This window comes from Macrobrachium rosenbergii, chromosome 41, assembly GCF_040412425.1.
Source record: "Macrobrachium rosenbergii isolate ZJJX-2024 chromosome 41, ASM4041242v1, whole genome shotgun sequence".
Taxonomy (NCBI): Eukaryota; Metazoa; Arthropoda; class Malacostraca; order Decapoda; family Palaemonidae; genus Macrobrachium; species Macrobrachium rosenbergii.
In genome coordinates, this window is record NC_089781.1 from 43646110 (window position 1) to 43672762 (window position 26653).

General features: G+C 38.8%; 1 protein-coding gene across 2 annotated transcripts in view; it reads left to right on the forward strand.

The window, feature by feature from the left end:
• Ptp69D (Protein tyrosine phosphatase 69D) overlaps window positions 1-26653 on the forward strand; it is a 752166-nt gene that overhangs the window by 324778 nt on the left and 400735 nt on the right. The gene's annotated exons all lie outside the window — the stretch shown is intronic.

Below are 26653 nucleotides of genomic sequence, written 5' to 3' on the forward strand. Positions count from 1 at the left end.
CAAAACAAATCCAGTAATCATATAAAGCTATGTATCTTTACAGCACCCCATTCACAGAAGCTTGCATAGATTAGGATTTAAAAAGTTCCCACTTCACATATGAATCCTTACAACTTTCTTCTGGACAGTTTACTAGAGTCAGAATGCTATTTTGTATTCGATATGAATGTTGCCTGCTGTTAAAGATAGCATATATCTGTTCTGATAGGGAAGTTGGCATTGAAACAAAAGAAAATCGAATGGTTGACCTGGATGACTGTCTAGTAGTGTAGTACACCTGTTCTCCACCAGGTGTGCTTCGAATGTTTTAGCTCTTACCGGAATTCACCTTGCCATCAGTGTGTATGGGCAGTTGTTAGGATTTCATGGTTTTGGCTGTTTGCTGCTTTCATGGTACTGTACATTTATTTTTCTTAGGATGCCTTCCATCAGAAGCAAGGCTCAGAATGTCAGGTTTTGTGGAATGATTACTGTGTCAGCAGGATGTTGATTTTTAAGGTAGATATTCACTGTTTATGCTGGTTGCAAGGGTATAAAAGTGTGATTTTGAGAATAGATGTGGGGAATGTAAGGATTTTCCAAGGACTTTATGCTTAAATTTATTAGTAAAAGGAAGAGAGGGGAAGCAGATAGATTGCAAAAGCAAATACTGTTGTATGGTAAGGTCATAAACTTGGCATTTCTCCCCCTTCTCCAGGTCCTTTGTCTGTAGTTACCCCTTAATTAGACTATGGCTGTTTCCTCTGCTAATACTTTTAACTAGTACTGAGATTTCCTCCTTAGCTCTGTCTTCTGCTTTTGGTTCAGGAAAAACGAATAGTATTGAAAAGTTAGAACAGGATGTAAACTTTTATGGTAGTCAGTAAAAGGTTCGTCTGAATTTATGTTAAGGAACTGTTTCGGGTTCCCCATAGTGTTCAATCATTTACTCATTCCCTGTGTGAGGTAAGGTGTCGGTGCCCTTGCCTGTCTTTATCCCTAGCCTAGGACTGCCCTGCAACAGCTGGAAGTGTCTGCAACCAGGGAACTAGGTAGGTTCTGGAATGCATTAACTGAAAGATCATTTGGGTAGAGGTAAATTTTTGCACCATATTCGGCCTTTACCATCATCGGCATTTAGCAGTGAGGTTGTTAGCACAGATTGGGCTAATTATATTGGTATAGACAGTGTCACTATTAAAAATGTGTCTGCAGTGTGTTGTACTTGTTAACAGTTCCTCATTGTGAAGGTGGGTACCGTTCTCAGCTAGCACTCTGCTGGCCCTGCGTTCGAATCTCCAACTGGCCAATGAAGAATTAGAGGAATTTATTTCTGGTGATAGAAATTCATTTCTCGCTATAATGTGGTTCGGATTCCACAGTAAGCTGTAGGTCCCGTTGCTAGGTAACCAGTTTGTTCTTAGCCATGTAAAATAAAAATAAATCCTTCGGGCCAGCCCTAGGAGAGCTGTTAATCAGCTCAGTGGTCTGGTTAAACTAAGGTGTACTTAACTTTTCTGATGTTGTATTGACTCAACCAACATCAAAGATGTTAGGGCGGTGGTAAGGCCGTCAAAGATTCCAGGAAGATTTATCCCTAAGAGCTCGAACTCTTGGCCATATGAAAAACTCCACAATGCAGACACCTGGTCAGAAACTGAGTCATAGCAAAAAGACTGCTTCTTTTGGCAAAAATGAACATTATATTGGTTCTCTAGTTCATTCCATGTAAGTGGTTCTCTAGTTTATTCCATGTAAGGACAATGTTTTTGGCAATTTAGGATTCAGGAAGGACAAGTTCTGCGTATGAAGTGGTCATTATATCTGTGAGTCCGACAGTTGCTGTGGAATTGGGTAGCTCTCAGTATGAAGACAAACAGATATGACTAGTCTACTATTTATCTATTGAGGGCCATTGGTCTTGAGCAGTGGGTGCTTTCAAATTTGCCAAGAATCAGTCATATATGCCTTCTCGCTTAAGGAAAGGATTGAACAAAATTTGAGTACAAGAATTGCTAAATGACTCTTGTAGAACCATATTACCTCATGGGGAATTATTTTCTGACTTTCAAGCACTCTATAGATCTCTCTGTGAGGGAAGTATTGACTCAAATTGCCAAATTCCATGTAGTTCCACAAGTTCCACGTCCCACTGTGAACAGCTTGGAGGTGCTCAACTATCTTCCTCCCGTTACCCTTAAGTGGAAAAACAAGAGTGGCCTTATATCAGAAGCAGTGGTTTGTATATTGTTCCGGGTGCTGTTCTAGAGGAATTGTCAGCTCCCGCACCCCTGTAGATATCAAAGTTTCACAGCTTTCTTAGGTAGATTAAGAGTGTTTTGTTGTTTACTTTTGAGGTTTTAGTTCTATGCTCTCCTCAGTATTGCACCATGTGTAATTGGATCTGGCTAATAATCAATACTTTAAGGTGTTGAGAGCAGTTGAGATTGAAGCCCCTAGAACTGAGTATCAGTCTGTCTCTGGAATTTGGATGTAATTCTAAAATTTCATCTGCAGATCCCTTTCAGCCTCGGGAATCTGTTCCAGTGACGTATTTACTATGGTGCACTTATTGTTAGGGCTGTCAGCAATTTAAATAGCAAGTTTGTTGCAAGCACTCTCCTTTCTTAAGGAATCCAATATATGTTGCAAAATTTTTTTGTCCCTCTATGAACCTCTGCCAGATACCTCCTTTTCAATTTGACTTTTTTTTTTCCATCCCTCACCTCCATCAAGCATATTAACAGACTGCCTGCCCAATCTGCAGCGCTGTCACCATCGGTCATTGATGTGGCACTTCTTCACCCTGGGTATTTTAACCTGTAAACCTCATGGTCTAATATTAGCACCTTCAGTTTTTCTGGTTGTCTCCATCAAAAAAATTATTGCAATACACTCCCTGAACACCTGAATTAGCCCTGGTCACCTACCAGCCCAAACTACATCCCCATAGCTTTTACCCACTAAGTGGGTAATTAAATGTCAGCATTACCAACGCTTACAGGAAAATCTTGTTAAATGAGTTACCTGAAGTACCATTGGCAACACTGCTGCAAGTCCCGGCCGAGTGAGGCCAAGATCCCCAATTGCTTTTTTTTCGCCATGCTGTGTGGGTGTGTCCCACATCAGGCGAACTTTTGGTCATTAGCCCGACCCCCATTTAAGAATTTGGACATCAGATCACGATTTGGACTGTTTTCAACGCATTTTCTCCTAGATGGATACTTTATTGATGGGATTTGGAACTTCTCTCCCGATTTTGACTTTGGGATCGGTACTTTGGACTCGATTGGATAAGTCAAACAAGAATACGTCGCAGTCTGCTAGTGCCGATTCTTCCACTTTGTTTACATCGACGACGGAGCATTCTACTGCTGGAGATACTGACGCTCATCGGCCCTACATGCCCTGCAAGCGTAGGATGAGTACCCTCAAACACAATCGACATTCTATTTGTATTTTATGTAGGAAGATGCAGTGTAGCATCAGTCAGATAGGCAGCGAGTCTTGGTCGGTAGATCAGATGGAAGAATTATTCAAAAAGTTAGAGGACAAGTTAAAAGCTGAGTATGTCTAGTCAATTTTTCTAGCTTTATGACTAAATTAACGGAAACTAGAGATGAGGATAGTAGTAATAGTGTTGTAGATACTAATCGTTCTTTTTCAGCCCCCTGCCTGTTCCAGAACCAGCCCTAACGGGTGCCGGGATCATGGAGAACCCGCAACCCTCGGAAGGTAGGATCTGCCCCCCCAGCGGAGCAGGCAGTGTTGGCAGCAGATTTCCCCCCTTCCCTCTAAAAGCGTAAGTTCTAAGGTGGATTTAGAATTAGGAATCACTCAGAAGAGTAGGAATTCTAATTTAGGAAGTATTCTGGAAGAGTATTTGAACGTGCAGTCTTCTTTGGGTTCAGGTTTGGTTGGGGTCGCTAATGTTTAGGTCTCTCATTTAGATCAATCGTTGGTTTTATTTCCTGCTTCGTGATCTGTGCAACAAAGGTTTCCAGATCTGTGGAGGGTCGTTCAGATTTGATTTCTGTTGTATCTGGTTCTGAATTTTTGTTTTTCCTTGAATACTTCTTCTTCCTTGAATACTTCTTCTTCGAAGGTTCCTTTTCCTTCGGGGGTTAAAATTTCTTTCATCTTGCGATGGTGGTAATTCTGGCAATTGAGTTTTTCCAATATTTGTGATCATGTCTTGAAGAATTTTCTGATTTGATAATGTCTGTCAAGATTATCAGGGGTGGGGGGGGACAGAACCAGTCTATTTTCTTTGAAATCTGTGGTCTTTTCGGCAGCTATGGAATTTTTCCCGTTTTTCCCCTTTTTCTTCTAAGCCTTCTTTCATTGCCTTTCTCAATCTTCTTTTCGGTCCGCTCTTTGGAGGGCTCTCGGGGTCTTTGTTGCTCATCCTGTTTTCTTGGCTTTTAACTCAGCAGAGCAAGGTTTTCTTGCTTCAACCCTGTATATTAGAGCATCAGCGGCTCCCTCTCTCTTCAGGGTTAAGGGAAGGGGTACTTTTTACGGATCCGTCGTCTTTATCACCTTTTGCAAATTCGGTAGTTTCTCAGGCATCCGGTCTAGTTGCTTCTCAGGTGTTTGCGGAGGCGTCAGCAACTCCTTATTTCATTTTTTACGGGTTCCTAACTGTAATGTATCCTCTGCGATTCTTGCGGATGCTACGGCAGTCGGAGATTCGCCTGCGCCAGCATTCAAGTGTATAAGCACCGATAGTTTCCGCAGCCTTTCCATTCTCCAGGATAGTTGGTAAGTTCCCCTTCGATACTCCTTTGAGTTCGGTCTGGTTGGGACCTTCTCCATCTGTCGAACGTCGGCGTTGGGCGCTCCGGTGGTTACTCCGAGTGTGGCTTCTTCCTTCTTCCCTCCTTCGGCTTCTTCTTTCTCAACTTTCCGTTAGGTTTTCTCTGTCCCTCCGTCTAGGCATCCATGTTGGTTCGGGGTTGATTCCGGGTCTTCAGTTCCAGATTCCCATTCTCATGCGGTTTTGATACATCCGGATTCGAGTGGTTCGGGTGTTGCGGCCTCTTCGCTCTCCGCCGTGTGGCCGGCCCAGGTGTTGCGTTATCCCCATTGGGTGGTGCGGGGTTTGCGCATCCTACCTTGGTGCCTCCAGTATGTTGACGATTGATACGTCAGGTGTCCGTCTCACGCACCCAGGTGTAGCAAGTTCCTGGTTTTCAAGTTCGGCGTTTGCTAGGGATCGGCCTGCCTCTTTCCTGTTCCGGCTCGGTTGGACCAGTCCGACAAGGATTGTTCATTTGAAGAAGAGGATCTGGTACCGGATTTTGGTTCTCCTTCAGCCAATGAGAATGAGTATAAGCAGATGGTAGACTTCATCCTCACTTATCCTCAATCCAAGGTTCCGGAGGAGCCGACACTACCGAAGCAAACTATGTTCAAGTCGCTATATGCGACAGAACCGGTAGTTGCTCAAACAAGATGATATACTCCCTCCGGTCCGGTACTGCCTGACACCTCATCACTTCGGTGTCAGTAGGGCTGGCATACCAGGTTAACTTGTCGCCCAACTGTACAACGTTCTTTGGCAGAAGAGGAAGGACTTCTTTTAAAGCTTCCGCCTCACTGTCCGGACATTCGGAGAGGGTTCTGTTGAGGGCGCCTTTTGCGCTCTGCAAGTCTTTTAGGGAGGAGGATATCTCCTCCATGGTCAATTTCGTATAGCCGTCGTCAGCAGTAGCGTCACAGCAAGCTATGATTAGTGTGGCTGCTCTGGGTTCAAGGGATGTGGCCAGTATAACGAACTTGTTGCTTCTAACTCAAGTCTCCAGTGTTGGCAATTATGCATCGTTGAAGGTACAAAATATGGAAGTAGAGGGTTCCTGTCCAACAGGGAACAGCCGGTACCCACTTGAAGAAGCTTCTTAGGGAGAATGTTCTCTCTCTCTCTCTCTCTCTCTCTCTCTCTCTCTCTCTCTCTCTCTCTCTCTCATTCCAGGGCCATGTGTCTCCGCATGCTTTCTCTTCAGGTATGTCTCAGGGACCTCGATGCAGGTGTAATCTGGAACGATTCTCGCTTGTCGGATCGTCTGTGATAGTCAGAAGGTGCGCATCCGACATCCGGAAGGTCTATAGTCTCCCCTCTTCCCGATGTTCATCTGTACTCAGATGCCTCATATCAAGGTTGGGGAGCAACCTTGAAGGAACCCAGGCTTCAGGCCTCTGGAGGGATCAGGAACGAGAGGAGTCATAACCTTCAGGAACCTCAGGGCTGTTAAGGAAGCCCTCAGGTGTTTCTCAGTCCTAGTGCGCAACACAGTAGTGGGTCTGCTTTGCGACATCGTAACTGCCGTGTCGTATCTGAGAACTCTGGGGGAACAAGATCATTAGAACTTGAGGTGTATGCTTTCCACCATTCGGTCTCATTCATCAGGTAATCAGGAATTGCGGTAGTGTCAAGACGTCTATGACTCTAGCTCCTTGCTGGCTCTAACACCCTCGGTTCCGGAATTCCTAATGCTCCTTACTGAAGTTCCGATGTTCCTCCTCATGTGGAAGATCTTTTAGACAACTGCATTTTCACCATTATCATCCAAACTCTTGCGTGATGAACCTAGTTGCAGGCGACTGCCGAGCAAACAGCTAGACAGTCCAGACACTAAAGCTATGTCTAGACAGTGTTTCTTTCAGCTTGAGAAGTCAGCCTGTAAGTTTTACCAGGTCAACTTGACATGGGGAAGTCTGTGTCGTAAGGAAGGTCATTCCATCTTTAGGCCTGCCATAACCAAAATAGCTGGTTTTCTCTTATTCCCTCGGAAAGTCAAGATTCTTCCATTTTCGGCTATTGCTGGCTACCACTCAGCACTTTGCAGTACATTTTTCTGTCTTCCCGAAAATTTCTAGTAGTAAGATCTTCTTTGATTTATTACATTCCCTCGGGCTCCCTCGTGAAATTTGTCGGAAGTTCTAATGTTAAGATAATTGGTTAGGTGTTTTTTCTTTCTTTCGGCTTTAGCTGCAGATAAAAAGCGGGCGAGCTTCGGGAAGTTTCCTAGGCTGGTTTCCTAGGCGGGAAATGATAAGTATTTCTCTTCTTCCGGAAGTTGTGGCCGAGGCTAAAACTCTGCTTCGTTCGTTTAAGGTTCTTTATTTGCAAGTGTTTGGGTTCCGGCATCAGCAGGGATGTCTTTATGTCTAATGCGAATATTTATCAAAGGTTGAGAAACTCCATCTGCTTCTGTGTACACTTCTTGTCTCACTGCGGAATCCTTCCCGCCTGCTGTCAAGGATGTGATTAGTTACTGTCGGGGAAAGGGTTCCTGGTTCCTGGTTCATAAGCGCTCACTACACAAACACAGTTGTGGGCACATTTCACGATTCTCATGTGGTACGAGGTTTATGCCCTTGAACACAATTTAATTTGATGTGACATTATGTTCAGTATTTAACGGTTTTTTTTCATTACCGCACAGTATTTGGAATATGTCCACTTCATTTCCTTTCTAAGGAATGGTTCAGAGTCTTCTGTTCTGGAGGTAGTTTACTTGCGAGTTCGTCTGTGTTTTCTTCCTTTACTTAAGAGACGTTCAGTTCGCCCCACTGTATATAGTGGCGAATTCTCCTATCTAGGGTGCGTTCAATTAGCTGAGGTGGTATTCTCTTAGTGCGAAGACTTGGAAGGTTATTCACTTAGTCCACGTTTAACAGCGAAGTCTATTATGTAGGGTGCACTCATTTAGCTAGGGTAGTATTCACGTAGTGCGGTGATTATTAGGTTAACCAGTAACCGTGATAGTATAATCACATGAACTTAAGTTTAGTACGTCTCAAGTATCCTAGTCTTTGATAGTTTCCCTACGAGAGTCCAAAGAGGTGCTCTCGTAGGCTAGCCTAGGTTGTTTCGTCGGCGCTGGGATACTTCTGCACTCGTCGGTCATTGCCGCAACCTGCAGGGCGAAGGGTCATCGGCTCAGCACGCTGCTTCATTCCCTCCTTAATGGGTAGACTCTGAATAGCCACTTGGGAGATGCATCGTTCTCCTTTGTACGTGAAAGTTATTCTCTTAGTCCGTGTGTAGCCGCTAACCCTTCTATCGTGGGTGCGTTCATTTAGCTAAGGGGGTACTCTCTTAGTGCGGAGGTTCTTAGAGGCGGCCACTTGGAAGTCGGTGTCGGTTTTCATGACTTTCTACCTAAAAGACATTCAGTTTTCTTCGAAGAAGAATTTTGTCGCTTGGTCCCTTTGTGACGACCAACTCGATCTTATAATTACGTAGTAATGTTAAGGGTGTTGGGGGGGGGGAACTCTAGGTAATGAATGTAGTCTGAGGAAATTTGGAATTTTGGATTCTCTGTTAGTCGGGGTTCATAGTGAGAATATTAAGTTTGACGTTAGTACTGTGAAGATAGGCAGATCCAGTGGACAGGTTTGGTTTCTTCAACCTCTTCTGCACGCAGACATCGGCGGCAATGGATGGCAAAGAACTCGAAGATCCTGCACACTCAACTCCTCCATAAATGAGAGGCTACAATAGTCACATGGGAGGTTCTTCGTACCCCTCCATACATGAGAGTGCTTTGATTAACCACATGGGAGGTTCATCGTACCCCTCCATACATGAGAGTGCTTTGATTAGCCACATGGAAGGGTCGTCGTTCTCCACTAATCATGGGCGGCTGTGATTAGCCACATGGTGGGTTGGTTTTTTATTTTTTGTTACTCTCTATCCATGAGGAGGTTTGAATACCACATGAGAGGTAGCTCGACTTAGACCCTCCATAAATGAGAGTGCTTTGAGTAGCCACATGGTAGGTTCGTCATTCTCCACTAATCATGGGAGACTGTGATTAGCCACATGGTAGGTTGGTTTTTATTTTGCTACTCTCTATCCATGAGGAGGTTTGAATACCACATGAGAGGTAGCTTGACTCAAACAGTACCTAGACATGAGACTGATGTCGGGGGTACTCTCTCTACAGACATTCTCACCTGCCGAGTTGGATAACCAGGTGAGGATACATTCATTTATACAGAGTTGACGAATAATGAGTTACTTGCTTTCCCTGTTGGCAGGTCGGGCTGAATTAGATTGATCCCACCTCCACCAAATTTTGTTAATCGGGCTAATTCTGGTGTTCAGGTAGTGTATTGCAATATGAAGTTTTCATAATAAAATTAATATTGTAATACTTCCCTGAACACCTGAATGATTCCCACCCTCCTCCCCACTTCAATTTGAATAGTGGATAACGCAATTGGGGATCTCGGCCTCACTCAGCTGGGACTTGCAGCAGTGTTGCCAACGGTACTTCAGGTAACTCATTTGACAAGATTACCCACTTAGTGGGTAAAAGCTATAGGGATGTTGTTCTGGCTGGTAGGTGACCAGGGCTAATTCAGGTGTTCAGGTAAGTATTACAATATTAGTTTTATTATGAAAACTTCATATCTTTGTGCAATTAGAGCTGTCAAAGAGTCATTTTCATTGAATTTTGCAACTATTTTGTCATTTGTCTCGACTACATTGGGTATCAGACATATAAAGTTTTGAAAAATACTCTTTTTCTTTGGCTACATCAAGTTATCTCAAGAGCTTAAGAAGACATTTCACCTGGAGATCTGTCTTAATTCAAGATTAAGGCACATAAAATTTGTTCTCGCTTCCCTTCATTTGCTTTTTAAGCTTATCAGATTTTGTTACATATTGGATGCATCCGAGTCCAGTATCAATGAAAATTAATTGGGATAAATCTTACCTACTGTTAGAGTTAGCTTACATCTTTGTGCTGTTGGTTGTGATCGGCATTCAAAATAAACGAAAGAATGATGCTTGACTGACCCAGATGGACTGTCTATAGTCACCCATTTCCCACCAGAGGACATTGGAATGTTTATGTTCTTTTAAGAATTCTTCCTGCTGTGTCCTTGTGCACATGTTGTGAATCAGCTATAATAATTTTGACTGTTTCTATCTGTTTTTCTCCTATATGGTACTGTGCTTGTTTTCTGTTTTGCATTATGTCATCCACAACAAGCAGAGATAGAAGCGTTAGGTTCTGTACAAAAGAGTTTTTTTTAAACCAGATGCATTCTGTTGGGCATGATGGTAACACATTTATTAGAGGAAGGGTGATTGTGATTTTAATTTTTTTCTCAGTCTGAGACTGTAAGGAGTGGTATGATAAGAAGTGAATAATTGTGTGAGGTATCAGAAGGTGCAAGAGGCTGTTAGTTTACATAGATAGACAGTTAAGTCTGGTTATAAGTCTTATTTATTCTTTGTTCCTCTTCTGGTGTTACTCCTCTCACTTATGTTCCATCCTGTAATGCTCCCTGTGTGGTTAAAAGGAACAGATAGGTAAACTTAAGATATGAGTTTACCTCTATCATCAGATAGGTACTTGACCAAGTATATTATGGGTAAGGATTGTGGTTTGGTGTTCCCCATTGTGATCAACCTTCTCAATCCCTTGGGTAGTGATGGTTCTCTGGGAGGGGCACTCTACATTTTTTGTTACTCTTCCACCCCAGTTGACATCCCTGATATCCTTCCCTGCCCACCCTCTTCACACAGAGAAGTTCTGGGTTTTGAAGGAGGAGATTGGACAGTTGTTATGCAAGGTGATTGAGCCAATATTAGACTAGCCGCTGAGGTTTTACCATTGACCTTCTTGTTCCCAATGCTGGAGGAGGGGGTTGCAGGCTTGAGACCAGTATTGGATGTTACCAGTCCCAGTAAGTTTGTCTATGGTGTAGTTCCGTTGGGCCTTACTGGTCTTCCAGAAGGGTGACTGGATATTTTCTGTCAATAGGCAGTATGTTTACTTCCTTGTCCTAATCCATCCCCAGTTGAGGAAGTATCTACACTTTGTGTTCAAAGAGAAGGTCTTTCAATTCAAAGCCATGTGTTTTGGTCTGAGCACAGTGCCACATGTATTCTCCCATGTTTAGGCTCCATTAATGTGAGGAAATCATCTGCCAAGAGTCCAAGTTTTTCTAAACTTGGAGGATTGGTTAGTTCTCACAAATTCATTTCTTGTGATCTGGAGGGCATTTTGATCAATGTCAACTAGTTTGTGTTTCTTCCAACCCAGTCAGTTGTTTATTTGGGATGAAGATCAGCTCTCTCTTTCTCAGCTTTTCAGACAGAGATGGGTAGACATTTTCTGTCTGCTGAGAGAATCTGGACCCTTAAAAACCTGAGTCAAAACAAGGCTACCTCTTTTGGGTCACTTGGCTTCTTTAGCAAAGTTTGTTAACATGGTCTTTCTAAGAATGACCAGGTCAGTTTTACTACAAGAACCCTTGGGTCGGGTCTCATTGTCTGGACTATATTCCAATTGCAATTTCTTCAGATCTTTTACATTCTGATTGTTGTAAGGAGATTGGTGAAGACTGTTGATGGGTCCACCTATAGTCCTGTAGAACTTAGACCTCACTTTGTTCTCAGACATCTTGAGGTCAGGTTGGGGAGCCATTCTAGAGAACATTGGAATGTCAAGGAGTTGGACTGTATAGGAGAGTAAAATGCAATCTAACAACGTAGAACTTTTGGCAAGTTAGAAGGTCTTATGCAAGTAGAACATCTAATCAAAGACAAGACAATCGCAGTCTACTCCAGCAATTCAACCTCTCTTGCATAGAGAAGTACAAATCAAGAAATTTGGTCAGGCTAGCAGAGAAACTTCTCTGGACTGTAAGAACTCAAGCCTTTGTTAGCTCTCAGAGGCCCTGAAGGGAATGATTCTCAAGTTGTCACCTCTCATGGCAGAAGTACAGTAGTTCTTCACCTCCTGCCAATCAGGAAAGATCGTAGAGTGTTGCACTTGGAATTTCATGGAAACCTCCTCATGCTTTCTCTGACTTCTTAAAATCTGTCATCTGTCTCTTGTGTGCTTGAGGCTTTTTGAGAGCAGTTAGGGAACCAGTCCTTAAGTCCAGAAAGCCCTCCACTGTTAGACCTTATCAACAACAGTAGTTAGCTTATTGATCTTGGTGCTTGTCCTGAGGGATAACCTGGTCAAGCTCTTCCGGTATCTCAGGTTCACAAAGCAACTGTTTGTTTCGGCTTAAATTATATTGCTTTTTGTTGTCTTCAGTTCTAGGATATGCTAACTTGAATATCACTCATTACTTTGGCTATAGTCTTCTGAACTTTTGAGGTGGAAGCTATGAAATTTTCCCGTCATTGTTTAGGATGGAATTTGGACATAGCCCTTAAATTTGATGTTACCTCGGTTTGAGTCCTTGGATAAAGATTCTCTTAAAGACTTATCTTTCAGAACACTTTTGGATAAAAATTCTCGTAAGAACTTAACTCTCAGAACACTTTTTCATTTAGCCCTTTTACAGCAAAGTGTATTAGCCCTTAAACAACGAGCCTCTATTTACAAAAACGTCTCACGTATGCCGGGGGCGTTCGGGAGTTAGCGCCGAAGCGGAAAAAAAGTTTTTTTCAAAAAATCACAGCACGCTTAGTTTTTAAGATTAAGAGTTCATTTTTGGCTCCTATTTTTGTCATTGCCTGAAGTTTAGTATGCAACCATCAGAAATGAAAAAAAATATCATTATCATATATAAATATTGAAATATATGACAGCGCAAAAAAAAATGTTCATATATAATTTTATACAAATTGCACTGTGAGCAAAAAGCAGTTAAAGCTAACGGATTATTTTTTTCTTTGTATTGTACACTAAATTGTGATGATTTTGGTATATAACAAATTGTAAAACGATCAAAGCAACACAGAAAAATATTATCACAATATGATGCATGAATCCGTAAATCTCGTGTGGATGTAAAAAATGTTTTTTTAAAAATTCACCATAAATCAAAATATTGTGCTAGAAACTTCCCGTTTGTTGAAAAATGAAGCTAATTGATTGAATATTACTAGACTGTAAGTGTTTTAGCTTAATTACAGTTTTCGACCATTTCGGTCGAAAGTTAAAGTTGACCGAAGGTCGAATTTTTCTATTTATCGTAATTTATATGAAAATATTTCAAAACTGATAAAAGCTACAACCATGAGTTATTTTCTGTTGTATTCTACATGAAATTGCACACATTTCCATATATAAAAGTTTATGTAACGACTAATATAAAACGGTGCAAACATTACGACAACGTGACGAAAGAATTTCTGAGATGTTCGGCCGAGTTACCACGGACGTAAGGAAAATGTTTTTCAAAAATTCACCATAAATCGAAATATTGTGCTAGAGACTTCCAATTTATTGCAAAATAAAGGTAAATGATTGAATATTACTAGAATGTAAGAGTTTTAGCTTACAATTGCGTTTTTAAACCATTTTGGTCGAGTTAAAGTTGACCAAGGTTGAAATTTTGGCAGTTATCGTGATTTATGTGAAAATATTTCAAAAGTGATAAAAGCTACAACCATGAATTATTTTTTGTTGTATTCTACATGAAATTGCGCACATTTTCATATATAATAGTTTATGTAATGACTAATGTAAAACGATGCAAACGTTACGACAACGTGACAAAAGAATTTCTGAGATGTTCAGCCGAGTAAACGCGCGCAGACGTAAGGAAAAAGTTTTTTTTTTTTTCAGAAATTCGCCATAAATCAAAATATTGTGCTAGAGACTTCCAGTTTGTTGCAAAATGAAGGTACATGATTGAATATTACTAGAATGTAAGAGTTTTAGCTTATAATTGCGTTTTTTTACCATTTTGGTAGAGTTAAAGTTGACCGAAGGTTGAAATTTTGGCAGTTAACGTGATTTATATGAAAATATTCCAAAACTGATAAAAGCTACAACCATGAGTTATTTTCTGTTGTATTCTACATGAAATTGCGCACATTTCCATATATAAAACTTTATGTAACGACTAATATAAAACGGTGCAAACATTACGACAACGTGACGAAAGAATTTCTGGCGCGGACGTAAGGAAAAAGTTTTTTTCAAAAATTCATCATAAATCGAAATATTGTGCTAGAGACTTCCAATTTGTTGCAAAATGAAGGTAAATGATTGAATATTACTAGAATGTAAGAGTTTTAACTTACAATTGCGTTTTTTTACCATTTCGGTCGAGTCAAAGTTGACCGAAGGTTGAAATTTTGGCAGTTATCGGGATTTATATGAAAATATTTCCAAACTGATAAAAGCTACAATCGGGATTTATATGAAAATATTTCCAAACTGATAAAAGCTACAACCATGGGTTGTATTTTGTTGTATTTTACATGAAATTGCGCACATTTTCATATATAAAACTTTACGTAACGGCCAATATAAAACAGTGCAAAAATTACGACAAAATGACGAAAGAATTTCTGAAATTTTCGGCCGAGTTACCGCGCGGACATAAGGAAAAAGTTTTTTTCAAAAATTCACCAATTTGTTGCAAAATGAAGGTAAATGATTGAATATTACTAGAATGTAAGAGTTTTAGCTTACAATTGCGTTTTTCGACCATTTCGGTCGAGTCAAAGTTAACTGAAGGTTGAAATTTTTTGTAGTCGACGTATGATAGGTCCAGTAGGTGTTTAAGGGTTAGTGAACTTCAAGCCCTTTCTTGTAAGGCTTTGTTCAAGGGGACATGTCTTTTTTTTCTCCCATTGGTTAGGGATAAAAATGTCAAAGCAAAGCTCTTCCCAGATTTGTGACAGTGCCTTATTTAACTGCTTTAGCAGGCAATAAAGAGGAAGCTGTGCTCTGTCCAGTTATAACTCTAACGATTTATCTAGAGAGACTTAATTCTTGAAGAGGAGCTAAGAATATATTCTGTGGTATGAGGAGACCAAACACTCCTGTGTTCAGGAATACTATGTCTTTTTTCTATTTTGCTCAAGTGCAGTATGCACATACAGTATAAAGCCGAATTTTGTTCATTTGCCATTGTTTGAAAGTAAAACCTCAGAATGTCTTTGTTGTAAGCACCCTTCACCAGAGAACGGTTGTCAGTGTAGTTCAATGGAAGTGGAAGTCTACTTTGCCTTGCTTTGTTTGCAAGACATCAAATTTCTTAATGAGAAATGTAGAGCAATAGTTATATCTTCATGGCAGGGATGAGTTTGTCCTGAACCCAATATGAGGAAATCTTCCCTTCTCTCCTATCTTTGGGTTATTGGGATCCTGATAATGAGATTGGGGAGTATGAAGGTACACATGGGTGTATAGAAGTGTACCCTCATATCTGCAGGTAGTCATTTTCTTTAGATTTGGACAGTTGGTTATGGGCTTTTGGCTCTGGAACAGGAGTCTAGTTTTCTGCAAGTTAAAATGTGTCCTTTTTTTATGTAAGGGTCCTCCAACAAGTTTCACTACAAGGACCTTACACCCTGCTTTGGATCCACCGTCTGGTGATGGCATTTACCAGGAAGGATCATGCAACAGGCAAGGATGTTAAGAAGCTTTTTCCCCTTTTATGGAAGTTTTAGTTTGCTTGGCTGGGCATATGTGGTAGCCAGCCAACTTTAACATTAGATAAAATCATCCTAAATAATGAAATTTTTTGTGATGAAATTATGTGGATATTTACCAACTGTTAATGTGGGAACCCACCCAGCCTCCCCACATCTGAGTGGGTGGTCATGAATAATTCTGACAAGAACACAAACATTCCAATGCTACCTGGTGGAAAACAGCTGATTATAAAAGGTCCATCCAGGTTAGCAAAGTGTTATTCTTTTATTTATTTTGAATTCCGATTGCTTTAATGGCACAGAGATGTAAGCTAAATTTAATAGTAGGTAAGTATCAAAATAATTTTATCATATATTTTCATATTTCATGCCTAAGAGATTATCAGACAAGTAGGCAAGATTTATCGGACGGTGATTTGAACACATTTGACCAATGCCTTCATGTCTAAGCCTGTTAGCACTCATAGTTGGTCATTTAGCATTGGTTGTCTGCATCATGAAGGATCTGTGTTTTTACAAGTGGAGTATGTGTGGTTATTTTTTCTCGTTAAAAGTTCTAAATGCAGTGTAAAATTATAGTGACAGTATCATTTTTGCACAATAAAATGTTAATGTTAAGCTTTAAAAAGTAATTATTTGGAATGAATCTTACCTACTGCTAAAGTAAGCTTTATCTTCGCACCGTTCGGTGCTATCGAAATTTTTAAAAAATCAAAGTACGCTAAGTTAACTGGCTAGGACTGCCTTTGTATTCACCTGTTCCCCACCAGATGGTGTTGGAATGGTTATGTTCCATCATATTTCGTCATGCCATTGTGTTAAACACAAAGTCTTGAATGGCTTTATATTTTGATGATTTCTGGATAATTTCTCCTGTATGGTATTGTGATTGTTTTCTGTTTTTGCTTTACGTTATCTACAACGAGCAGAGATGAAAGCATTAGGTTGTTTAGGAAAGAGTTTATGAAAACCGATTGCTTAGATTTTGCCGATAACAACGTAGCCTATGTTAACAGCTATATTAGACTAGCTGTGTAGGCTTGAATGTGGCTTTCGTGATGTGTAGGTTATGTGTTTTATGAGAGGATGTAAATTTTTTGTAAAGTATTGGAAGATGTTAGAGGCCGATAGTTTACGTAGACAATTAGGGCACACCAGCAGGCTACGCAGTTTTTTCCTTTTGTCTTCAGGTGTTGTGTCTCCTTCTTCATTAGCCTACCTGATAGCCTAGGTTAATTCCTCTATCTCTCTTTCTGCTCTGCCTTCTTTTGCTCCCTAGGTGGTTCAGGAGAAAAATAATAATAACTGATGTATTCTTTTATTAGTTAGGTTTTTGATCGAAATATTAGGTCCAAAATCACCCTCCCCCAGTTTTCGGCCTTTTTCAGTTTCCCCTGTGAAAGAGAAGGTGTCGGAGCCTTGGCATCTGTCTGTAGCCCACTCCTGGACTGCCCTGAGTCAGTTGGTTGTCTCCTCTGACAGGACAAGGTTCTGTGGCCTTCAGCATCTCTCTCTGGCCAAGTTCAGAGTTTGTCTCTCATTCGTTGGCTCCAGTGTTGCCAACTGTTACAACCTGAAATCTGCTAAACAAAGCAGTTTTTCCTCAAAGTTGGCAACACAAGTTGGCCCTTGTTCCATCCCTTTTGCAGAGTGTACAGTAATGTGATGTAGGTGGACGGTAGAGTTAGGATTCAGACATATTATGTTTGGCTCGTTAGTTCTGAGCTGCATGTCAGTTCTGCTATTTTCTTTTTCCCTTGCGAGCAGCCCCCCCCATATCGTTCCCAAGTGGATGACATCCCTTCCCCCTCTTGCTCAGTTTTCTTCTCTTATTGTCTCATATTCGTCACCATGTGACAATTATTCCTTTTTATATAGCAGCTCTTCCTTCTACGCTACTTACTTATCTAGTGTGAGTTACCCTTGTAAACAGCTCTTGCATCTCAGTATTTGCCTCTCAGATGTATTCAATGTTACATGAGAACATCATACAAAGACCTCCCTTCCCCATCCGCTTCACTTTCTTCATTCATGCAGGCGGCTCTGACTGTTGAAGGGTTATTTGGTGATGTCATGCAAGAATCCTCTTCCTTCCCCACCTCTGGTAATTACTGCTGGCATTCTGTGACATCTTTGCTGACGTTACGTGGTCCTTCATTTAGACTTGAGGTTTCAGCTGTGATTTGGTTAACTCTCCATTAGCATTTAAGCGATGCATAGCTTGCGTTGTTCCGTGTTCGCTTCCTTTGGCTGAAGCAGAATCGGGTAACCAGTGCTCTTTAGTTTATTTCTAACTCAGCTCCTGTTAAAACAAATAAGAAGTTAACACTGATTTTGATAGGGTGCATTATCTTGAAATTAGAGCCTTTGGGAAATGGATGAACAGTCAAAGAGAAATGGAAACTATTTAGTGTTAATAACTCTGCTTCTAACTCAAGCAGTCTTTTCTGATTGCAATTGTATTTGTAGAGTAAGCCTTGTATTCTAGCTTTTGGAAGCCACTGCATCTTTTTCCAGTTTTGAAGCTGCTTAGAGTTGGGTTAGGACTTGCATATGATATACATTTTTCACCACCTTCTGTTCAACTTGCAGTTTCAAGTTCTTGGACGTAGGAAACGAAGACCTCTAATAGGTGAGGTCTTTTGGCCAAATTGTGAGACAAAAATACCTTTGAATGCAGTATTTAGTTCTAAGCGCTACAGCCCGATTAATGTAAGAGTAATATATATGTAATGTTTTTGCATGCATGCACATATATATATATATATATATATATATATATATATATATATATATATATATATATATATATATATATATATATATATAGTCTATATATATATATTTATATATATATATACAGGCAGTCCTGGTTATTGGCAGGGTTCCGTTTCTGAGGGTGTGATTTTATAACCTAGACAAAATCAGCGATTTCAGGACTGCTTTATATATATATATATTTTTGGGGTTATCGGCGTTCGACAAGTGGAAATCTCCACATTATCAAGAATTTTGGCGCTGAAAATTGCCCATTTTTGTCGCCTAGACAAGCTTTTCTGATAAAACCGTTTTTCCGGCGCTGTTAACTGGGATAATATTTATATAGATATATGTCTTTCATATATATTCCCTATATATATATATATATATGGTTCTATATAACCAGTATATGTATTGTATATATATATGTTTTCTGTGTATATATACATGTGTATATATATATATATATATATATATATATACATATATATATATATATATATATATATATATATATATATATATATATATATACATATATATATATATAAAAACGCCGGATACTTGTATATATATATATATTTATGTGAAAAGAGTGTGTATATATATATATATATATATATATATATATATATATATATATATATATATATATATATATATATATATATATATATATGTATATATATATATATATATATATATATATATATATATATATATATATATTATATACTGTATATATAATATATATATATATATATATATATATATATATATATATATATATATATATATATATATATATATATATATATATATATATATATATATATATATATATATATATATATTATATACTGTATATATAATATAATATATATATATATATATATATATATATATATATATATATATATATATATATATATATATATATATATATATATATATTATTACAAACTGGGTCCTTGGTTGGGAGAGAATTGGAACAATTTAGTACAATCAACTGCCTTTGTACCAAGGGGGGTCCAAGTTTATAAACAAAAGAAAGCTAATGGAAACTCACCTTAGATTTTTCCTGGATATAAGTAAATAATTAAGGTCACCATTTGGAATTAGACTTCTTTTACAATTAAAAGGGGTTAATTTACAGAGACTGGGGCAAATATGCAAGAGAAGAAAAAAAAAGAATTTATCATGTAACCAATTTACAGGCACATAAATTGCATACCGTAGATCAATAATGCAGTAATTGGCCAATAAGCAATGTACATATGAAGGGCCGCATATACAGCAACCCTGTGATAACAACTGACTCTGTTATGTAAAATTCATTCACAGACAATAGTAGATACAACAACCTCGTGATAACAACCGACTCTGTTATGTAAAAATTACAGCAGGTTACGGCTAATGGGACATTGGAAGGCATGAATTCCATGGTAATGGCAATCAGTTAATTAAGATGATATCTGTGGAGGGCAGCAACAGAGTCTTGCAATCAGGCTACAACCAGGAATGGTTGTGAAATGTGGATGGCAGTTAGAACTAGTGGGACATAGATTTGCAACTGGGCAGATATGATGACTCCCTGGAAGAGAGGTCAGGAGTTAACACCACACGAAAGAGAAATGAACTTTCCCTGTAAAAGTATTACAGAAATGCACGTTCTTAAATTCTAAACATTACGTAGCCCAGGTTATAAATATGAGAAATCAATCACAGTCGTGGAATTGTGGTAGATTGGGCTTTTGAAACAAGGAACACGTGTTCTCCGTCACACAAAGGGGGAAGCTTGGGAAAGGAAGGGATTAAGCTTGAAGGTAAATGAAGGAAATGAAAGGAATTTAGTGAAGAGAGACAGGGGTGACTGGCGCTAAATTCACTCTCGGCTTACCTGTTTCAGACGAATATTTGAGCTCTGAAATACCACATCTGGGGCGTACAATCGTGAAGTTGGGCCGTCACCTGAGACAGAGATGCGGTCCGACCGGTGGCTGGAGTGAGTCTGCTTGTTCTTCCTTTCTTGAGCGGTGGCGTCAGAGCGATGGGGGGGGGGGGAATCTAGGTGTGTGCTGGTAGCAGAGGGGTTGAAAGAAGGAGGCCTATTGTGTAGCAGGGCCAGGCATTTCCTGAAGTCTACGAAGGCATGCGTCCTTGGTCCATATAAGTGGAAAACAGCTTGGTTCCGCCATATTGGCCTCCCTTTCTTAGATGTTTTAATACATAGAGAACCATTTCAATGTAAATTCAGTATTTATAGGAAACCAACCAACAACTTAACTTATGTCCATTTTTATTCAGGCCATCACCTCAACATCAAAATATCAATTTTTTCCTCTGTTTTTACGAGCCTTGCGCATTGTCAGTCCCCAGTATTTGGATAAAGAAATTGAATACATAAGAAAAATAGGGACAGATTTATGTTATCCTTCACATATACTAGATATTTGTTATAACAAAGCCTGCAAAAAATTTTATAGAGAAAGCAACATGAAGAAAGAAACCCCTAAGAACATTCTTAGCTTGCCTTATTTTAGTGGTTTTGAAAACATAAAATCATTGTAAAAACCTTTTAATATAAACCTCGTTTTTTCTTATAACAACACACTCAAAAGAGTGTTAATAAAAAATAGCCCTAAAGAAAACAACAACATAATATATAAAATTCCATGTTTGGATTGCCCCTCTTTTTATATTGGCCAATCTAGCAAAGATTTAGATATACGTATTAAGCAACATAAGTATTCAGTCAAAACTGGACAAGCATCCAATGCTATATTCATTCATTTAAGTGAAAACTCTCACAGGATAAATTGGACTGAAAGTTCAGTGATTGCCAGATTGAAAGATTTCTCTTCAAGAAATCTATTGAATCTGCTATTATCCAGCTTACTTCCAGTTGTAATTTTAATCCTAGCCCTGGCATGTATTATTTGGACCCCTGTATTAGAAAAAAATGTTCAAGAATGACCTAAAAGATAAAATCACTGACTTAATTACAAGGTAGCTACTTGATATATATTTTCTATACATCCGTATGTTTAATATAATTTTTTTATTTGTAAAATGTTCATCTTGCAAAAGTTATTATTGTTTACAAAAAAAAAGAGAATTACTGTGTTGTACTAAACATTTTTAGGTGGTCAGCCACGAACCTGTATAATCTTTTAACCCTTTAACGCTGAACCCCTATTTTCAAAAACGTCTCCCATGTGCCGGCGGCCTCCGAGAGGTAGCGCTGAAGCGGAAAAAAGTTTTTTCAAAAAATCACAGCGCTTAGTTTTCAAGATTAAGAGTTCATTTTGGCTCCTTTTTCTCATTGCCTGAAGTTTAGTATGCAACCATCAGAAATAAAAAAATATCATATATAAATATTGGAATATATGACAGCGAAAAAAAAAAAAACTCGTATATAATTGTATACAAATCGCTGTAAAGGAAAACGTTGAAGCTAATGAGTTAATTTTTTTAGTTGTATTGTACACTAAATTGCGATGATTTTGGTATATAACAGATTGTAAAACGATTAAAGCAACACAGAGAAAATATTATCACAAAATGATGCATGAATTGTAAGGTGTGGACGTAAAAAAAGTTTTTTTCAAAAATTCACCAAAAATCAAAATATTGTGCTAGAGACTTCCCAATTGTGCCAAAATGATGGAAATTGATTGAATATTACTAGCCTGTACATTTTTTAGCTTACAATTGCATTTCTGAACTATTTCGATCGAGTTAAAGTTGACCGAAGGTTGATTTTTTTCTATTTATCGTTATTTCGATGTAAATATAAAAAAACTGTGAAGAGCTAAAGGAATGATATATTTTTTGTTGTATTCTACATGAAATTGCGCACATTTTGATGTATAACACTTTATGTAACGAATAATATGAAACGGTGAAAAAATTACGCAAACTGACGCAAGAAATGACAGGATTTTCAGCGAGTTCGCGTGGAACGAAGGAAAATTTTTTTTTCAACAATTCACCAAAATCTAAATATTGTGCTAGAGGCTTTCCGTTTGTTGCAAAATGAAGGTAAATGATTGATTGTTACCGAATGTAATAATTATGGCTTACGGATGCATTTTTTTCGATCATTTCGTCGAAATCAAAGTTGACCAAATGTTAAAATTTTGTCAGTTATCGTGATTTCGGCGAAAATATTAAAAAACTGTGAAGATCTAAAGGAATGATATATTTTTTGTTGTATTCTACATGAAATTTCGCACATTTTGATGTATAACACTTTATGTAACGAATAATATGAAATGGCGAAAAAGTTACGGCAGGCTGACACAAGAAATGCTAGGATTTTCAGCGGAGTACTCGCGAGCGGAGCGAAGGAAATTTTTTTTTTTTTTTTTCAAAAATTCACCAAAAATCTAAATAATGTGTTAGAGACTTTCCGTTTGTTGCAAAATGAAGGTAAATGATTGATTGTTACTCGAATGTAATAATTATGGCTTACGGATGCGTTTTTCAATCATTTCGGTCGAATCAAAGTTGACCGAATGTTAAAATTTTGTCAGTTATCGTGATTTCGATGTAAATATTAAAAAACTCTGAAGAGCTAAAGGAATGATATATTTTTTGTTGTGTTCTACATGAAATTGCACACATTTTCATTTATAAAACTTTATGTAGCGACTAATATAAAACGGTGCAAACATTACGACAAAGTGACGAAAGAATTTCTGAGATGTTCGGCCGAGTTACCGAGCGGACGTAAGGAAAAAGTTTTTTCAAAAATTCACCATAAATCGAAATATTGTGCTAGAGACTTTCAATTTGTTGTAAAATGAAGGTAAATGATTGAGTATTACTAGAATGTAAGAGTTTTAGCTTACAATTACGTTTTTCGACCATTTCGGTCAAGTCAAAGTTGACCGAAGGTTGAAATTTTGGCACTTATCGTGCTTTATATGAAAATATTTCCAAACTGATAAAAGCTACAACAGTGAATTATTTTTTGTTGTATTCTACACGAAATTGCGCACATTTTCATATATAAAACTTTATGTAACGGCTAATATAAAACAGTGCAAAAATTACAACAAAATGACGACAGAATTTCTGAAATTTTCAGCCGAGTTACTGCGTGGACATAAGGAAAAAGTTTTTTCAAAAATTCACTATAAATCGAAATATTGTGCTAGAGACTTCCAATTTGTTGCGAAATGAAGGTAAATGATTGAATATTACTAGAATGTAAGAGTTTTAGCTTACAATTGCATTTTTTGACCATTTCGGTTGAGTCAAAGTTGACCGAAGATTGAAATTTTCTGTAGTCGACGTACGGTACGTCCACTCGCCACCTGACAGACAATTTTAGTTGACTTACGATACATCCAGTTGGCGTTTAAGAGTTAATAGGGCGTAACTTAAGAATTTGGAAGACATTTTTCTTTTAGCTCTTGTTGCGGCAGTGTATTAGTGACCTTCAAACCCTTTCTTGTTGGGGCTTTGTTCTATTGGCAACCCCTCTTTTCTTTCATTACTTAGGGAGAAGATATAGCAGAGTAAGCCCTTCCCAGTTCTGGTTACAGTGCCTGATTTAACTGCTTTGGTAGGCAGTAAAGAAGCGGCTGTCTTAATGTCAAGATTAGACCTATTAAGTGAGCTTCAAGCCCTATCTTGTTCATTGGCTTTGCTCTGGTGGCATCTTCCATCTCTCTTTTCCTTCATTGACAAGAGAAAAGACTTAGAATTGAAAGCCCTTCCCAGATTTGTGACAGTGCCTAATTTATTTGCTTAGGTAGCAATAGAATAGTGGCTGTCATATGTCCAGTTAGAACTCTTAAGGGTTTACTTGGACGGACATAAGCCTGTAAGAGAGGTTAAGAATTTATCTGTTGTGTTAGAAGGCCAAACACTCCTATGTCCAAGATGGCTAAAGTCCATGCACACAAAGTTGCTGCCTTGGTATTTTCCATTTTTTGGAGATAATCCTCATAGCTTCCGTACCGTTAACAGGTCTTTATTTCGTGTGGAACCTTCTTCTAGAGAAGGTTGTCTTGCAGCTTAGGGGATTTATAACTATTTTTGCCTCATTTTTTGTGAATGTTCAGTTTTAGCATGAGGTGTTAAGCCCTTAGTCCTATCGTTGCGGCGGGGACGCTTCTCCTGAACCAAATATGCTAGCAGCCTTGGCTTTCCGTCTTATCATTAGTAGTTAGGAATCCCACCTTATTGAATTTTGAGAGCATAAAGGTACACATTGGTGTATAGGAGTGCACCTTCATATATGAAGGTAGTAATTATCGTTAGTTTGGACTGTCAGTTATGGGCTTTTGACTCAGGCACAGGAGTCACCAGTACTCTACAAGAGAGTCCATTTTTTTTCTTGTAAGGATCCTCTGACAGTCTCGCTACAAAGACCTTACACCCTTAGCTGAACTCTGTTTCTCTGGCTGCAGTAACCTACCGTCCTCATTCAGTGTGGTAGTTAGCTAATTTTAACAGTAGGGAAGGTTCATTCCAAATGCAGCCAGTCCCTGGGTAATGGCGATCCATTTGTGCGGCGGATGTCGAGTGACGAAAATTGGCAATTTTTGGCGCCGAAAATTGCCAATTTCTACTTACCAGCCCCGATAATTGGGTATTGGCGCTGATACATACCTAACAGAGGCACCGATAACCGAAACTTGTGCTTTTCGGCACCGATAAGCCCCCGTAAATTGCTGATTTTCGGTTATCAGCGATTTCCAGTTATCATCACACCCTCAGAATGGAACCCCTGCTGATAACCGGGGACTGCCTGTAATGATAATTTTCATGATAAAATTAATTATTTGGATACAGGCAGTCCCCAGTTAACAGTGGGCTCTGTTAACGGTGATCCAGTTTTACGTCCAGCGATGAAAATCTGCAATTTTCGAAGCTGAAAACCGGCGATTTCGTCTTATTGGTGCCTGTAATTGGGTATTGGCGCCGATACATACCTAACAGAGGCATCGATAACCAAAAATTGGCACTCTTCTGCGCTGATAAGCCCTGAAAATTGCTTAAAAAGCGCCGAAAATCACCGATTCTCAGTAAACAGCAATTTTCGGTTATCATCATACCCTCAGAACGGAACCCTCCCTGATAACCAGGGACTGCCTGTACTTATCTACTGTTAAAGTGGAAACCCACCTGGCCTCCCCCACTTCTTAGTGGGTGGTCATGAAGAAATATAACAGAACATAAACATTCCAGCACCATCTGGTGGGAAACAAGTGAATAAAAAGACAGTCCTAGCGAGTTAGCCAAGTGTATTTTGATTTTTTAAAATGCTGATCGTACCAAATGGCGTGAAGATAAAGCTAACTGTAACAGTAGGTAAGTATCCAATTAATTAATTTTATCATGAAAATTATCATGTTTTGAAAGTGAAAGTGTTAAAGTCTGTGGTTAAAAGAAGTGTACTGTATTTGTACCCTTATGTGTTACAGACTAGAAAGTAAGTGTCAATTGAATGTTAAAATCAGGTCTTCCTTATGTGAAAGTGATTGCACCATGCCACTTTGTTTTAGCATATGAGCATCCACTCTGAAATTCTTAGATTTGTGGATAAAAGAAGTACCCACCCCATAAGTTTGAAACATTGCTGTTTACTCCATTGCATTCACTGGCACTTCAACCTAACAGTGGGATGGGGTCTACCCCTCCCAATAAGTAAAAAATTTTGCCATATAACCTACATGATGTAGTACTCTGGAGCCTACTCACATAGCCTAAAGTGAACAGCAGTTCCACATAAATTAATTAATAGTCTGTCCTAACCAACATTTTGTAGTTATCATTCAGTTTGAAATATTGAGTTACTAATGTAATATCAGAGATTTATGTGCAAAATCAGTCACTTCTAAACATACATACAATACAGTACTGTACAATGTACCCAAACAAAAACATAGTCAGTTACAGTAGTTTTGCCTACTTCTGCTTACAAGAAATGTAAAATATATAAAACTCATATGATATAAAAAGGCCATAAACATCTTTATGTTTTAGCATAAAAGGTACAAAACACTTTGCGCTTATAATGCCCCCCCCCTCATGCCACATTGTGTGTGTGATTTACCTCAATGCATTGCATATGTGTACATATGCATAGTATGTATAGTGTTTGTAACATGATGCTGCTTGTGTATGAATGGACAGTCAATAAGGTCTATGTATAGTTCGTAACATGATGCTGCTTGTGTATGGATGGATAATCAATAAGGCCCCAGTGGGGTTGTGGTGGCTGCAAACATTTTAGTTCGGGTCAGAATCACCCAATTCCATTGGTATGTAATGGGCTGTGAAAGTAGTAGGTAGTAGGCCGAGGCATTTGTGCCCCTTGTAACTATAAATAGTAGAATTGTAGAGCATTTGCCTCCATAGTGAGAAGGTGCAATCACTTAAAAAAAAATTCATGTAAGGACTTGTTTGTTTATATGTGATTAACAGTGATTTCCTATTCTGTATTGCACGTATGAGTGCAGTTACACTTCTTAGAAATTCGGGGTACATGCTCACACAGTGAAACAAAATCACTTA